Below are 14,047 nucleotides of genomic sequence, written 5' to 3'. Positions count from 1 at the left end.
GGGATGGGGGGCGCCGGGGCGGTGAGGGGCGGCGGGGGGGGGGGGGGGCGGGTGCCGGGGGGGGGGGGGGCAGTGAGGGGAGGGGGGGGGGTACAGAGGGGCGGGGTCGCGCGCGGCGATTGGCCGTTGGCGGCGGGCAGGAGGGGGCGCGATTGGCCGGCGCGGCGGAGCGAGCGGCGGAGCGGCGGGCGGCGATTGGCTGCGGACGAGGAAGTAGGAAGGAGGACGGAGGGGCTCGCGGCTTGCGGGGAGTTCGGCGGCGGCGGCGAGTGGCGCCTCCCTCCCCTCTCCGCCCCCCCTACCCCCCCCCCCCCCCCCCGCGGCCCCGGTGCCCGCCCGCCCGCCCCCGCCCGCTCCCGGCCTCAGCGCCGGCCGCGCCGGATCGCGACGCCCCGCGGCGAGGGCGGGCGGCGGCGGCGGGGGCGCCTCATCCCCATCCCGCTGCCGAGGAGGCGGCGCTGACGCAGCAGCGTGGAGCCCGGGACCCGGGCGCCCCGGCAGAGCTCCCGTCGCTGGATCTCTTCCCCCCACAACCGGGGCCTGCGGCAGCCCCGCGGCGCGGGAGCGCGCCCCGGTGAGTCTCCCCCCGACCACGACGTCGGACCGACCGCCCGGAGGAACCGGCGGCGGCGCCGCCTCGTCCCCTCCGCCCCCGGGAACTCCGGCGGGCCGGGAGCAGGTGCCGCCGCCCCGGGGCGGGAGCGGGGGGTGCGGGGCCACCGGGAACTTTCCTCGCCGGCGGGGGTGGGCGGCTCCGGGGGAGCCCTGGGAGGGAGGGGAGGGCACGGCGGGCGGCCGCGGCTCGGTCCCCGCGGGGAAGCGGCCTCGGCGGCAGGTGGGCCGGGCCGGGCCGCCCTCAGGTGCGGGCGGCCGTTGGGCGCGCGCGGCGGCCGTTAACTCGCCGAGTACCGGCGGTGCCAGGCCCAACCGAACCCCCCCCCGGGCCCGGCGGGGCCTCCCCCGGGGCGAGCCCCTCCGGCCCCCGCGGCTCGTCAGGACAAAGGCGGCGGGGCCGGCTGACAGGCGGTGCGGGGCGGCGGCGGGGGGGGGCCGGGCCTGCGGGCCGGGGAAGTTGCGGGGGCCGGAACCGGTGCGGGCTCGGGGGGGCGGGGGGTGGTGGTTTGTTGTTGCCCCCGTTGCGGGGGGGCTGCGCGGCGGGAAGGTGAGGGGTGGTCCCGACATCGCCGGTTTTGAGGCCATTCCCGGCGAAAACGGGCGGGAGCGTGGGTCGGCGGAGCCGCTCTCCTCCGGCCCCCTCCCGGGGCACGGGGGAGGTTTGGGAGCCAAACCGGGCATAAGTTCGCCCAGGGCGGCCGTGGCGGTGGGTTGGTGGGTTGTGTTTTTTTGGAGGGGTCCCCCACCCCCCAGCGTGGGGATAAACCCCCTCGCTTGGATGGCCGTTAATTAACCGGGTGAGTTCGTCATCGTCGACTTTGTGGCCGTTGGCCGTGTGGTGTCGGCGACGCCGCGCAGGTCGCGGGCGGTGGATGGAGGTGAGCGCAGGTGGCTTCCAGCTGCTTTGGGGGACGTGGAGCAGCTTTAATTTTCATCGTGTTTTAACCCCCCCCCCCGGCCTCCTCCCGGCTGCACTTGCCGCCCGTTCCCCGCGGCCCTGGACATCTCTTTTCCTGTGGGTAGCTCCGGTGGCCCAGAGCTTGTTTCCTCTTCTCCTTTTGTGTAGCGGTGGCTCCTAATGGAGGCAGCTCCGCTGGCTCCCTCTTTTCCAGCTGCTTCTACGAGGCGCAGGAGCCAGCGCATGTGACTGGGCAGATCTCGGCAGCCGAGCAAGCTCTCTCCCGGCCGCCGCTCGACAGCCAGCCGCCCAGGCGGGCATGCCGTGGGGACCCCCCCTCTGTCCAAAGAGCAGCCGTGAAAACTTGAAAAACACGAGGGTTTGGGATCTATTCTGTTTGCCCTCTCTCCCCCCGCTCCCCGCCTCCCGCCCCCTTTCCACGAGTGCTTATCTGAAAGAGGTTGTGGTTTGGTTTTGTGTTAAAGAATACAGCTGCCCCTCGTGCTCGCTCTCCATCTGAAGTCATCATTGTCAGGAGCAGGCGAACCTCAAAGCGAAAGGCTTTTCTGGGCTTTTACTAGCCTGATTAATTGATCTGTCCATCAGTTTGCCACAATTAGAAAGCGCTCGCTCCAGACTGGCGGGCTCTGGGTGATCGTTGGTGCTGCAGGGGCAGGATCGTGCCCCGGGGTCTCAGGTTCTTCTTTTAAGGTTTCCAGTCCTTACGGTTGTGAGAGGTAGGGTGACACGAACTGTGTGATAGACTGATGCTTTTGAAATCTTAATGTGGTTTAAATACCAGCACGCAACTGATCGCTTTAACAGAAATATCCTGCTAACATATTCATCCCGAACCATCCTTCACGTTTGTCATGTTCTGGCTACCTGGATCCTTCTCCAGCTTCAGCTGGAACTGTCTAAATATTTGCTTGTGATAGGAAACTGTGTGTTAGTCTGATTTAACAGGGCATTTTGGATTTAAACATTGATTTCTGTTTGTTTTCCTAATGAATTCAGTCCAGCATTTTAAATGGAGCAGCAGCCTAGGCTTTCCAACTGCTGTTCTCCAGCAGAACAGAATTGCTGCCACGGGGAAGTGTAGCACCACTGATAGGTGTAAAATCAGCTGGAAACCCCCAAACCTGCGGGTGAAAATAACTCCCTCCACTTTGTGAGAGTGGATCCGTTCTGGATGCTCCATTTGCTGCGGGTCAATGGTGACAATTGCACAGGACAACATATTACTGCTCAGAAATGTAGCATTTGGGGGGGTTGGAAACAGGCACAACCTTGGTCCCGCAGCAGAAACGTTGTTATTTCAGAAGCCACTGAGGTTTCCTCATCCAACTGCGTAACTAGTCTAACGCTGGCGTTCTGTCCGTCTTGCCAGTCGTCTGCGTCACCTTTCGGTCTCCCGTCTGACAGCCGTTTTACTTACTTGTTTTTTTTAACCTCTCTGGGCAGAATACGTAAGCTAATTTTGTTTGCTGTGATGGTGTTAATTGCTACTGTGTGATTTGGGGGCTGTACGGACCACGGGACGCATGTGCTGGTACAGTCTGTGGATATCCGATTTAGATAGCGCTTGGCGATTATTTTGGGGAAATACACCCTTCAGCAAATGCTTTTCTAATACTACTGCAGTGCTCAAAATAAACCCTTAGCAGCAAATCTATCCAAAGTAAACAATTGAAAAATAATTAAAAATCGTAGGCAAAGGCATGCTCGCCGTTTGGCATTAAGTTGGGATCACGAGAAAATGAATGAATGATGATATCCGGTGCTGCAAAAATAGGAAGGTATGCTCAGACGGGCAAATACTGCGTGTGAAAGGAGCCGTGTGGGGCTCTTTTTGCCCCGTCTAATACTCAGTTAACCGTGGCGATACACCCCGTGGAGGTAACGACAGGAGCAGCCCCCGCTTCATGCCCAACCTGCCGAACTAATTAAGTCACAACTATCACATTGTTAATAATACATGAAACGGCAGTTGGTATAACTGGGAAATACAAAAACCGAAAAACAAACACCCCAAAGAAGTCATAAAATTAAAAATAGCTTCCAACAGAAGCTGGGCTGTCGCAGGCCGGGGGGGTCGGGTGGTCGCGGGGCCGTTCTGAGCGCCTGGGCAGTGTTTGTTACTGCTGTTTGCAAACCGCATTTAAGGGGAAAAAGGGGGCGGCTTTGCAGGCATCATCCCGGGGGATTGTGCCCCTGCTTCCCCATGGGGCTGTAAGGGCAGGGGTTCTGCAGGGATGCTCATCCCTGTCCAGCGCAGCCAAATCCCTTCTCATTTGGACCAAAGGCATGGTTCTTAACGACAAAAAATATTAAAATTCATGGTCAGCCTGCGAGTCAGGACGAGTTATTTGTAACAAGACTATTACAGTTTAACCCTCTACGCTTTTGCAGTTGCAACCCCCGTACTGGCAACCAATATTCTCTAAATGGGGAAAATGCACTTAAATGTGATGCTAGTGGTTTTATTTCCTAAGACCCAAAGCCATGTGATTGTATGGGACAATGTGATAGCCCTTTATCCAGTTACCGCCCAGACTTGGTGTTCTAGCATGAAACTTTATTATAAAAAAAGCAGAATAAAGTAGAGTCGCAGTGATATTTCATGTCAGAGTAAAAAGTCTTCCATTGGAAGAGCAGGAGAATGGGAATCTTTATCTTGATGTAAAGCGAAATGAGGGACTGATGGTATCATTAAAAAGTTAAACCAAAGGATGTCATTAAGAAGAATAAATGTAAGACTGATTTAAAATTAATTAACTTTGCACCTGTTCTCTGTCCCCTGTCAATATTTGTGGCATTGGAATTGAATTCATCTGTTCATGTTACTACTACTCCTGCGGTGTGTGTGACAATCCGTAGGAAATAGGAGAGAGTATGGAGGGCTGGCAAGGTGTAAAAAGTGTGGTCAGCTGAGTGAAGTGAGCAACCCGGACCTCTTCTTAAAACCTCTGAATTACTGACGTTGCAGTAATATAATTTCCAAAGAATATTTCAAGTTAAGTCGTAGTGGAAGCCCCTCGTGTAGGTGATGGCAGGGCTGTGCTCTGGTCCTGGCGGAATGTGGTTGAAAATGAAGGTAACTTGTCTGGAGAAGCGGTCGTTTTTCCCTTATTCAGATAATTGATACTCATTGAATTTCACGAAATCTTTCGTAGTGGGTGTGTGGTTATTAACTCCAGGTGAGTCAAAAATAAGACACTTCTGATTTGTCTTGGGGTTCTCTCTGGTGCGAGCCTGCTCGCTGCTTGGGCAGGTGTTAAACAGCCTCTCGGTGCCTTCAGGCCTTACATCTACGCTTTTCACATGTCGCATGGCCAGGAATGCTGCTTTTATCACCTTTTTTTTTTTTTAATAAATCCTGATTTAAATTATAGGTGCATCTCCATTAATGGTGCTCGGTTGAATTATTGCTGAGGGCTGCTTTCGGTCCTCCGTTTTGCAATTCTCCTTCCTTTGCTGTTTAAATTTCCCAGCCTGTTCAGAGACGCGCAGTGCGGGCTCTTGCGAGGTGTTTGCCGTGACACATGCGGCGACGCAGAGGGGTCTGGTGGCATCGGCAGGGTGTCACGTTGGGTACCGTGCTGGGGCGGCTCGGGGTGGGAGCCTGGGGATGTTCTCCCCTCCCCCGAGGGGTGTCCTGCAGCCCCGGGGGGCTTTTCCCTGCTGGAATACGCTGCGCTCTGGGTGCTGTCCCCTGCGTCGGGGGTGGAAGCATTCCGCAAATGGCATGCGAAGCGGGTGGGCCACTGCGTGGCTGATCTGGAGTGGGTTTGGCATTGAAGAGCCTGGGATTTACGTTAAATCTGTCGAATTCAGGAATAAGACGATGTTTCGGTTCAGAGCTGCCAGTTGCTGTATTCCTTGTGTCCCAGTTCTCTTGAACAAAGGTGTGACTAAACAAGAAAATTATGATTTTTATTTTTTTTTCTTCCTCTTTGTAAGCCACATCACAGGAGCGCTTGCTGGCACCCATTGTTCTTCAAGCAGTTTTTTGAAGGGCTTTCTCATGCTCAGCTTTGAAACTATACAGCTTGCCCAGCTCAGCAGGCTGGATTATTATTTTTTTTTTTTTAATAAAAGATCTTGGCTTTTAGTGACTGCATGTGTATCAATATTTCAAATTATTTACGATGCTCTTAGCAATAGAAAAGAGGCATTTTCCTAGCATTGATTTGAATAAAACCGCTTTGCTGGCAGCTTATTTTTTTTGGTGTCTGAATTATCATCCTTTAAATAAAACTGCGGTGCTGGAGCAGCATCGAGCTCCGTGGACGTCGCTGAACTGTGCTGCTTCATACGTACACCATGCGTGGCCTTCTATTGTTCCTGCCTGTGGCCTGTGTAAAGCACTGAAAATAGCAAGCTTTAGCCTGCCTTCACGCCGTACAGCATTATCCGCTGCCGGTTGGCTTTGTTATGTCTTCGAGTGCCTGCGGAATACCTGGAACAGGCTGAAGGAAAGAAATTGGGAGTTCGAGGCATGCGGGGAAAGGATGGTTGAGTTGAGTTTGGGGGGGCGGGAGGGAGGGAGCCGGGGCTGCGGGGAGCGGCAGCGCGGGGCTGGCACAGCACCCCGTCCTCGCCGGGAACGCTTCACGCTAAAAAGCCTTTTAGGTAGACCCTGAAATGGAAGGGGGGGCTCGAGGTTTTTTTTGCAAGATGATGTTTTTTACATGATGGTTTGCTGCGAGTGATAGGGCGCTTGGCAGATTGAGCGCATTCTCGCTGATTTTAGGTTTGGGAATACCATAAAAAGGAAAAGGGTTTGGTGGGCGGCGGGGGGGAAAGGGTGGAGAAGGGGCATTGAGGCATCCCCCTCTGCGGAGAAAGGATGGAGGGGCGCCGGGGGAATGCAGGTGGTGAGGAATAAGCGACAACAATCACATGTTGATAAACATGGAAGATTTGAAAGGAGGAGGAAGGCACAGGCTTCTGAAGGAAACTAGTGGGCAGCAGGAGATTGTTAAAAAATTTTTTAAAAAAACAAAACAGATGCAAGAGAGGTGTTTGGTTTTGTTTCTTTGTTTGTCCAGCCGAGTCAAAATTGGCTCAAGAAAGCGAGGTTGGAGGTGGTTCAGGGTAAGGAGACACAGCAGATCTCTCCCAGGTGAGCAGGGCAGCAAAGGAAAAGGGTTTGGCAGCTGTAACCACGTGTAGGCAGAGAAGAAGAGATTTTCTTAAAATCCTGGCTGGACACGGGGTGGGACAGGTATGAAAATCCTGATGACTCGGACGGGTGAATCCCAAACTGGGAATTCCTTAGACTTCAGCAAACTGCATGAGTGACAGAAGCGAGCGAGGCGTTTTGGGGGTTTGTGCCCTGAACAATGGCTTAGTGACCCCAGCTCTCCCGCACACCCTCCTTACCCGGAGGTGGTGCGTACGATAACCAAGCACGTGCCGGGCAGAGCATGCAATGACTGCTGCCTGCCCCCCCTTTCCCTCGCCAGAGCCCTGTCCTCTTGTCTCTCTCCCTTTCTTAAATGCTGGATTTCATGAAAGATCTCTAGGAATGTAGTTATTTGGGATTTCTGCTGTCCTTCTTGCATTCTGGTTGCAAAGAAGTGAATCCTTTCAATTCAGTAATTCAGTTAAGAGAAGACAGACAGTGTGGCTGGGAAAGCACTGTTTAGCCTGCAAAAAAAAAAAAAAAAAAAAAAAAAAGAAAAGCCATTTTCATTTCTTGCCATTTCCATTTCTTCCCATGTAGTGGAAGAAGAGACAGGGAATAATTCCCACTTCAGAATAAATTATCAGCTTTGCTGAAATTGCAGTCCTGACACCTCCGGGGCTATAGAGGTGCGATACAAAACGTGCCCGTCTTGGTGCTGGGGGGGAAGGGGGCTGCAGCTCTGCGTGGGGCTGCGGGTCAGCGCCGGTCGTTGGCCATAACTGCAGCCTAGCGCCGGAGGTTTTGGTGCGAGGAGCACAATTACAGTGCGGACAGTGCGTCGCTACCTGCGAAAGGCTCTTGGCTGCGCTCAGCGTATGTGTGATCTCCATCAGTTGTCCTGCCCGAAACCACTAATGAGCTTAAGGACACTTCTGTTTTCTTGGCACTTAACAAAAATTAAATCCTTCCCTCCAAACAAAAATGCTGTCGCGTGCTCAGCCCAATGCTTTCATGCAGGCACAATGGGTAATCGCTGACCTTGCCTGAGATGCCACCTCGGAGCTCATTACTGAATAATTAGGTGATCCTTAACCTTTCCACAAAGTTTGGGGAGCTCGGGGGGTGTTTTTTGTACTGATAACATGACATATCCCAAGGCTCGGCCTCGGATTTCAGGCACTGGGCTGTTCCAAACTCCATCTGTCCACTAAGTGAATATCAATCCAATTTAAGCTTGCATATGTTTCCAAGGAAACCATCAGAGGCAACGGTGAGACGTGGACCACGGAGGGGCAGGGAAGCAGGCGCAACAGCAGCATTTTTACTTTTCAGTACTTAACCGTGAGGAAAACTGAGTTATCTGTGATAACCCTATACAGAGCCGTGTTTAGAGTGCTTGAAGGTCAGATAGTTCCTCTTGGAGGAGTCCGTGTTGTGTGGAAATGAGACAGAGTCAATTTAAAAGTAAATAAAACAAAAAAGGAGAAAGTGGCTTCAGGTGCTGCCCCAAGGTCTCCTCATTCCAGCTCGTAGAGCTGTACACTTTCCTCTATAGACGGTGGTTTTGTGTAGTGGGTCCCAATTTTCTTTCCTTTCTGGCAGGCTGGAAAACTCATGCAGCCATGTAAAAACCTGCCCAGCCACTCGGCCGAACAAAGCAAGCTGTAAATGCTTTCTGCCTGTTCTACCCAAAGGAGTCTTTATGTGTATATTTAGACCCCCCAAAAATATAAATAGGAAGTGTTTAGGTAAATTAAAGATCAGTGTCCTGGACATGTTAAAAGAGTAACAAAGCGTCCTGGTGCTGCATGCTGGTGTGCGCATTGCTGCGCGGTTTTGGAGGGCAGCAGTAGTGATCTGCGTTGCCCGAGGAGCAGGAAAGCAGATGAATATTCGGATATTTGCTTCTGATCACTCAGACCAGCTGAAGGTGCTGCGGTGCCCCGAGGGCTCATCTTTTACCCGAGGCCTGAGAATTTCCAGGCACTTGGTTTCTGTTTGGAAGATAGGAGGGTTTTTTCCCCCCATTTAGAGGAATTCATCTTTAATTGAGAGTTTAAATTCTGCAGAAGGCAGAATTGCAGGTCTGCCTTGCTTTCCGAAGGGAAGTGTATTTCTGCTTGTTAATACAGCCGTTAAATAAAATGTTTATCTTGGTTATTGAAATGAGTAGCGAGGTTCTCACTTTGGAGCTCTAAAGCGGGATATTATCTGTCATTTTAGTTTAAAGAATGCTGCTAGCACGCTTGGGCTTAAAATGTTTTACTGTGACGAATAGCTGAAGCAGGAGCTGAAATTCTGGTATCTGGGGATATCCTGCGTGGGTATATTGTGTCCTTGTGCATTGTAACCGCAATACGAGGCAGGAACTCTGCAGCTCAGAGCTCTTTGCAGCTGTTGTCCAGCATCAGATCCTCTTTTTGGAGCAAATCTCCAGAGAAGGGGACTGCCAGCTTTGCACGGTGCTGGGAGTCGTCCTTGGGGCCGGGACTCGGCGGCAGCAGGGTGGTTCTGGCGGAGGGGGGCTGAGCAGTGCGTACCTCCTTATCGGCTGTTTGCCTTCCCCGCCTGGGCACGGCATGGGAAAGCAGAGCTGGCTGCGGCTTTCCCTATCTCCCAGCAGCTCCTGGAAACTCTCTGCCAGTCCTTCCGCCCTTCGACCGGTAGCTGCAAGCGTCTCCCGCTGCCACTTTGGCTCTGCTTCAGCTGGCAGGTCCTGCAGCTGCAGGCATCCCTCTCCCGTCGCCTCTCCGGTCAGATTTACAACGGTCGAGCTTCACATTTTGTCTGCTTGTGCCCCAGCCTGCTAGAGTCCGCAGCTCTGAACGGTTTGCATCTTTCACCCTAGTACCCTTGTGCTGGTGACTCGGATGTGGTGTATGAGGGTCCTTTTCTCTTCCCCATCCATCTGCCTCATGTATTGAACATCTCAGTGTTCAATCAATGTTCTCAAATCCTGTAGCTGACAATCAAGGGGTAATACTGATTATTTTTTTGTTTCTCCACTTGTCGGTGCTCGGAGTTCCTCAAAAGTTTTGCTCTTTTCTTCCCCGTTGCGAATATATTCTCCGTGAAGCCACAGCTGGAGGAAGCACGGGGAGTGTCTTCGAAGTATCAGAGCACTCGTTTGTGTAGCGCAGCTTGTGTAGCACTCATAGGGCTCTTGTCCCCAGTACTCAACGCTCTTGGATGGTTTGAAGCCATAGCCTGACTTCAGGGGACCTTCCTGAAAATCCATTTGGAGGCACCCATGACATTTCCACGAAACTAGGTTGAACTGTTTAAAAGCATTGTGGTTCCCAAGAGGAAGTCGTAACTATGCTGCTTTGCCAGAGATCTGATGATTTGCCTTCTGGAGTTCACACTGGCTTCATGGTGACCTGCACTGATGTGAAAATGGAAGTCATCAAAGGCTGGATGTTGCTGGGTTCCCCTTGAGATGAGACGGTTCCCCAGCTCCGGGAGCAGATGTCTAAACGGTGGCTCTTGTAGCCGCGAGTTTGCATGTGAGATGTCCAGGTATGAATAAAGCCAGAGTAACTGTAGGTGAGATTTGCATTGAAGCTGGAAGTCATCTAATGAAACTGTTCTAGTCTCAAAGCGAATTGTAGCTCTTGGTGCTCAGGAGTTTGCCTGCACCAGAAAATGCCTGTGCTCTGAGTGAGCCGGACCACTTCTGGGGTTCCTTGTAACGCGGGATGTGCAGTACACACAGCGTGCGTGGCACAGGGTTACCGCGGCGCTGCTTTGAGTTAACCACCCTCTTTCTGTGCTGCAGTCTTATGAGAGGTGCCGTTAGCCTGAACCTGCGCTGCTAGATGGATGTGGAAGTTGGGGAGCCATGCAATGCTGAACGTGCGTGGTCTTAAAAATCAGTGGTGAAAATGGCACTCGCGCTGCAGAGCACCTTTGCTGGCTGTATGGCCCCGTGGGTGTGTTCCCGTGGCAGCAGAGGGTGTAGAGAAGGCACTTGGAGCGGCTGTAGTCAGCCCTGCTGTGGGGCAGGGGATGGGGTTGTACCAAAACCTTGCTGACAGATGTTCTTCTAGCGTTTTCTTTTTAACCTCAACTTCTTTAGGTGATCTCGTGCTTTTTCTAGTCCAGCAGGAAGGAAAGACGTAGGAAAAGACTTCTAAATCTCCCTAAGCGCAGTTTAAGGCCTCTCCTTCTGCTCCCGTTCCCTAGAGAATGCTGTATCACCATCTTTTATGAACGTTTTCTCTCTGCTGTTTTTTCAATCGTGTGACTAAGCCCCTACGCCCTCTCCTTGCTGGTCCCCTCCAAGTCCTTCACTGCTCCCCAGCTCGTCCAGGATTGCACAGGGCAGGGAAGATGTGGGAAGCTGGAGCGCGCTCCCGTTGGGGCTCCTTCTGTGCTGGGCATGGTGGGGCTGACGGGCTCCTGGGCATCTGCCCCGGGAGGGCATTTAGCTTCCTCAGGGCAGTGGGAGGCTGTTGACTCATCCAGCTTGTGCTCCTCGACAAACCTCAGCTGCGTTCTGCAGAGAGCCCCCTCGCTGCCTGCCGCCCACTTGGCCTTTGTGGGACTGACGATTCCTGCCTGCCCAGTGTGGAAGTTGTGTGTTTGTCCCTGTTGGTGGGCTCTTTAAATTCTTTTTTAATCCTTCTCTGGTCCGTCAAGACCATAGGTGAACCCACCGCTTGTCTGCTGACTTGTTTGCTGTCCCATGTATCACCTGCAGGTGAGACTGACTTGTGAATAAAATACTGTGTGACTTGCTAATAAAATATTGAATAGTCTCAGGCCTGCCCTGGGGAACCTGCTGTGTCTGGTGCTGTGGTTCGTCACTGAGCCCTTTGCTTTGGGGAAGGCCGTGTTTGACTCTGTGCTGGTGGTTTCCTTCAGGCCACGTATCCCTCGCTGGCTCCTGCGGGTGTCCCGGGGAGCAGAACCCAGCGCGCTGCTCCCACAGCACTGGACATATTGAGTGGCAGAGACCAGGCAGGTTCAGTGGATGGTTCCCAAATATTTTTCCTTGCAGACAACTGTCATGAGCAGGGGCTGCTCGTGCGTCGCGCCTGGGGCATCCTTTCTGCAGCCCAGGGAGCAGAACCTCATGGGGCACCTTCTCCAGCCAAAACCCCTCATAAATTCAATCCAGAGCTCTTGGGGTCGAGCGTGTAACTTACTTATTGTTCTTAATCATTCCTGGTTGGGTTTTTTTAAGTCTGTTTTTCCTTCCAGCTGTGCAAGATGCAACAAAATCGAAGTCGTGCTTTGGTGGGGTGCAGCTTAAATGGCTCACCTTATTGAAAACGTCGTATTGTACCCATTGCTTTGAAAGCTAAGAGTGTTTAATCTCTCCCTTTGTGAATGGCCGAATAGTGTCACGCGTGTGTAGGTAGATAAATGGAAGTTAATGAATAGATATAAAACAAATCACTCCCAGCGCAGGTCTGCAAATGGTGTCCAGTCTATTTAAAGGTGATATTTGTTGCCATGACCGATCAAACCTGGGGCGCAAGCAAATGTGTGTGTTTAAATACACCTCTAACTGTATGGGTGAAGGATGGAAGAGCTGGGCCAGCTTCTAATGGGAGTTAAATGGGCTCTCGTGGAAGCAGTGTTCCAGTGATTTGGCTTCTAGTAGTCGAAAGTGGCTGAATTGCCTGTGTTTGACTTGTGGCTTCTGTTATTTTAGTACCACTTAACAGTTCTTGTATGGAGACATATAACAACATCCAACTGTCCAGCTTGGGAGTTTTCTCCCTTTGGATTTCTGATGGCAACCTCGTGCCGGCTGCTGGTCACCAGAAACGCTCTCCTAGCCCTGCTCAGGTCCTTTGGCAATGCAGGTGTTGGGTCCCTCTGCTTTCCTGGGCTTAAATTCCCAGCATGAAGTTTGCGCAGGGGACAGGGATCCCTCGGCCAGGAGCGTGTGGCAGCCGCGGTGTTTGACCTGGCGAGTGGTCCTCGCGTGATGCTGAGGTCTCCCCAGCCCACCGCGCGTGGCTCTGGAAAGAGCCAGTGCTGGGCACTTCAAGGTTTTAAGTGCTAATTGCTTAGTAATGAAAAGCGTAATCACCAAGCAATTAACTTTGAGCACGTAGTGGCTGGTGGAGGCTCAGGCTGGTCTGATGAAGGCATTAATAACTTTAGGTCCCAGACGAAAATCTCCTCTGTTTCCTGTGCTTGGGGGCTGCCCACACGCTCCACATCCACCCCCGGAGTCTCTGCCTGCCTCCCGCCTTTCTGCCCGCTGCCTCGCCAGAGCGCGTGTTCCTGGGGGCTGATTCCCTTAATGCAGGGCCAGTTAATTGGCTGCTCTTCAAAAAACAAAACAACAGAAAACCCACCCTTGTCTGAATTCGCTCATACAGGTGGGCGAGGGTGTTACCACCGCTGTAGGAACGGAGAAGCTTGTTCTCCTTTGAGAAATGAGAAGGTCTTGCAGCACCATTCAGTTGTGCCAAACTTTTTTCTGAGTGACCTAATACATTAAACCAGTAAAGTTGTGAAATTTTAAGAGGAACTCTTTCACTTACCTTGTCCTCATTTGCAGATACTGTGCTCTTGTATTGAAAAGAGGGAGGAAAGGTTTTACAGTAGGTTTAGGTTTCGTTAGGCTTGGTCGTAACTGTGTCGCTAGAAGATGCGGGAAGGTACACCTGGGTGTGTGGTGTTGATCGAGTCTGTATTTTGTGAAGGAGAAAAAATAATTTTATGTGTATTTTAAAGTATTTTGTAGTGTTATTTTCAGGTGAGCTAGCCTCTTGAGGAAACCTATGTGGACACCTGACAATTTTTAGGTACTGGGGTGGTAATGGGTGTCCTATGACTTTACTCTCTGCCCTGCTTGGAGCTCCAAGTTCATCTGCCCAATTTGATGAGAATATCTTAAGCTTCAGCCACATCTGAAGTTTTATTCCATGAGTTCAAATGCAGCAAAGTCGGCTCCGGATTTAAGCTTCCTTTAGCATTCAGTGCGGCGCTGCGGTTTGTAAGACAGAGGGAAGGAGAGTGTGTGGTCACAGGGACTCCAGCGGGAATGCGAGAGTTGCGTAAGGTCTTTCTTGGACTCCGGTTCTGGATTGGGGTTGGAGCTCTCAAATGGAAAACTGCTCGTGCATCGTTTTATGTCACCTGTGTCCTCAGCTGGGGAAGCGCTCGGAGGATGCTGGTGTTTCAAGTGATGGTTGGAAAGGGAGAATAAAGGAATAGAAAGTATTTTCTTCTGAAATGTCTGTTGCACTTTGAATGTGAAGAGGAATCAAAACTTACGATGAAATCAGAAATCCCAGAAAGGCGTTCTGCCTTACGGACAACTTGCTGTCTGTAGACCAAGCTGAGGTTGCAGTAATGTGATACTTCTTTTAAACCTGCATAGAAACAATAGGTATTTCCAACTGAAAGACAACACTGTCTTAACTGCTTATTCT

The 14,047-nt window shown here is 52.2% G+C and overlaps 1 protein-coding gene across 1 annotated transcript in view; it reads left to right on the top strand.

Moving 5' to 3' along the window:
- Positions 1-333: 333 nt before the first annotated feature.
- Positions 334-14,047, top strand: part of BAHD1 (bromo adjacent homology domain containing 1) — a 39,375-nt gene continuing 25,661 nt past the window's right edge. Inside the window, exon 1 of the mRNA XM_063332639.1 lies at positions 334-574. The gene's annotated coding sequence lies outside the window, so the exon portion shown is untranslated. The remainder of the gene's footprint in view (positions 575-14,047) is intronic.

The sequence above is a fragment of the Chroicocephalus ridibundus genome, chromosome 4, assembly GCF_963924245.1.
Source record: "Chroicocephalus ridibundus chromosome 4, bChrRid1.1, whole genome shotgun sequence".
Classification (NCBI taxonomy): domain Eukaryota; kingdom Metazoa; phylum Chordata; class Aves; order Charadriiformes; family Laridae; genus Chroicocephalus; species Chroicocephalus ridibundus.
Note: the sequence above shows the minus strand (reverse complement) of the source record. Positions and strands in the feature narration are given on the sequence as shown.